The following is a 2,817-nucleotide window of genomic DNA, read 5'->3' on the forward strand; positions in this document are numbered from 1 at the left end:
ACAAGCAGAAATACAGAAGAAGGAATAATTTTGAAAGAGGAAGGAATCGAAATAGAAAAGAAAGAACTATAACAAAGGAATTCTACGGCTCTAGAGATCATTGCAGACGATAAACAATAAAGACGGATCGATGATGGGAAAACTGGAAACAGCTGAGACCCCATTCGCTTTAACCTTACCAATTGAAGCGATCGAGACATGGTCGGCCATCTTTCTTTTTTTTTTTTTTCTTCAACAGACGAAGGCCACTCAACACTTTTGACACACTGGACCTGCCAAAGCGTAAAATTGCCAGCGTCGGTGAATGCCAAAGGACCAACCGATCGGCTATTTGCTTCCACAGTTCTTGATTGGTTCGAGAGAATTCTAAAAAAAAAAAAAAAAAAAAAAAGGAAGAATGTCATGGGATTGGGGGAAGGTGGAACATTCATTCACGATAAAAAGTTCCGTCTACGACACCAGAAGAGAATAATGACGTATGTAAAGACACCCTTTTTTTTCATTATTAATTCTTTTTTTGTGTTTTTTTTTTTTTTTTTGCAAATTTCCAGACGCCAATATATGGAATTATGGCGAGTATGTAAAGAGAGTTTATACGTATATAGTCAGCGACATACAGTACTGTTTCGCTGTTTCACAGTTCATCAGTGCGGCTAGACAAGCAACTACCTCAAACCAGGATCGAAATCCGACCGCCTAAACGACAGTCGGAGCTTTTAACCATTGCGCTATTTGGCTGCTGTTATGCGGGCAGTGAATTAACAGTGTTTTGACACTGTCCAAATACCTAAGCTCAATTTGTTTAGACAATATGCTAATGGTAATTTGTATATCACTTAATATGCTAATGGTAATTTGCATGTCACTTCCCAATCTGCTCAACCTAAGATAGGGAGCATCAGTGCAGCTAGACAAGCAACTACCTCAAGCCAGGATCGAAACCCGACCGCCTAAATGACAGTCGGAGCTTCTAACCATTGCACTAAAGCGTAGAACATTCTTCGACCCTCATTTAATCCCTGGCAAATCGGTTTCCCTACTAGCATATATATATATATATATATATATATATATATATATATATATATATATATATATGTGTGTTCTACGCTTTCAATACTTTTAATATCATCGAAGTCGGTGTAATTACCCATTTTTCAATCAAATCAATTGATTGCCTGCTCTTGTTAGGGATCCCCTGACCCTGCAGTGTACCAGGAGGAAACTCCATTTGCCTCCCCACAGTGACTTAGTCCACAATACATTGTACTCTACATTGCACTGTAGAGAATCTACTGTTGATTTTAGCAAATTATCTGTAAATAATAGCTTCACTTAAAGTTTAAAATGCAAAAGTCAAGTATCATAATTCAACATTCATTTCTAACGCGCCCCTGTCTTATCAAAGAATCTACTGTTGATTTCATGCAATTATTTTTACATTATCATTGGATTCAAGTGGATCGTACAAAAGTCAATCGGATTTCAATTTACTCTACAGAGTAACATTAATTTTGAATGCACCGCTGTTTTGTAAAAACATCTACTGTTGATTTTATAGGCTGGGCTTTCTGCTTGTGTGGTGATAAAACTTCTCAAATGCACTTGTAATGTTTGTGGTATAAAAGTGTTGGCCTTTCTTTATTTAATCGGATTGTTTTTGATTATCGATTTTCGATATTATCGAGGCATTACGATACAAAACTTACGTAAGAACACTTCCAGATACATCAAGTACCCTCGTGTGAAATTAAAAAAAGAATCGCCCCAGTCATTTCTGAGTGCATAGGGAACTCTATCTTTCATACCCACAAATAAAGTGTTGATGTATGTATGCATGTATATATGTATGTAAATACGGCATAATCACGTTGACATACCGGTTCTTATCAGATCACCGTAGTTAAGCAATGTTGAGCCTGGCTAGTACCAGATGGGTGACCATTTGAGAATTCTAGGTGCTGTATGTGCTTTCCACTTATCTCGGCATTGTTTCCATTTGCCACATGTATTCAACAATGTCGACTCAGGAGAGGTGTGGTTGAAGATTGTGCAACTCTTGCCACAAAAATTCCGTGTGCAGGCACCTTCACAGTGGGTATCCATAGTTTGTCAAGACTGAAGGAAGCCATTTATGTATGTATACGTGTGTGTGTGTGCATGTGTGTGTACATATATTTAAATATGCATACTTATATATATTGGCAATAAACGGACCCCTTCTCAAAGAAAAAAGGTAAAGGTAAAGCAAGGGATGGTGAACTTCCTAGGACAAAACAGGATTGATATCTCAATCAGATAAAGCAGAAGAATCCAAAAATGTCTACCCACTGCCAGACTGATCACCGATGACATATCCTTGATTGGTATGCGTAAAACTTAGCATAAACTCGGTGGACACGTGTTTCGCTATGGTACAGCTCATCAGCGTGATGGACTTAGGCTAGTGTATTAAGGTGTCAGCTCCACTTCATATGTGTCAGAAGCGGAGTGACGTCATGTGGTTAAAATGGTGGTGCGTGAAAAAAAGGATTGGGCAGCCGGTTGTAAGTCTCAGAGAATGACTTAAGATCGATGATAAACTTAGGGGCCCAGCTCGGAATGCCCTATCCCGTAGCTGGCAGAAGAGAAGGCAACATCAACATTTCAATAAAGGGCCTTTTTATCAAAGTTGATGATTTCTCCATTTCTTCATTCTGTGTTGAAACATTAATTGCAGGTTACCCGGTTATGGGAGGAGTGGTGGCACGAGGTAGAAAAACAGTTATTTATGATTGCATTGATAACAACCCAGGTATGTTTATGAACCAGCCATCA

General features: G+C 38.6%; 1 pseudogene; it reads left to right on the forward strand.

Moving 5' to 3' along the window:
- Positions 1-1,853: 1,853 nt before the first annotated feature.
- On the forward strand, positions 1,854-1,970 carry LOC145266877 (5S ribosomal RNA; annotated as a pseudogene).
- The last annotated feature ends 847 nt before the right edge of the window (positions 1,971-2,817 follow it).

This window comes from Euprymna scolopes, chromosome 41 (assembly GCF_053919585.1).
Source record: "Euprymna scolopes isolate OS-2025 chromosome 41, ASM5391958v1, whole genome shotgun sequence".
NCBI classification, from domain to species: Eukaryota; Metazoa; Mollusca; class Cephalopoda; order Sepiida; family Sepiolidae; genus Euprymna; species Euprymna scolopes.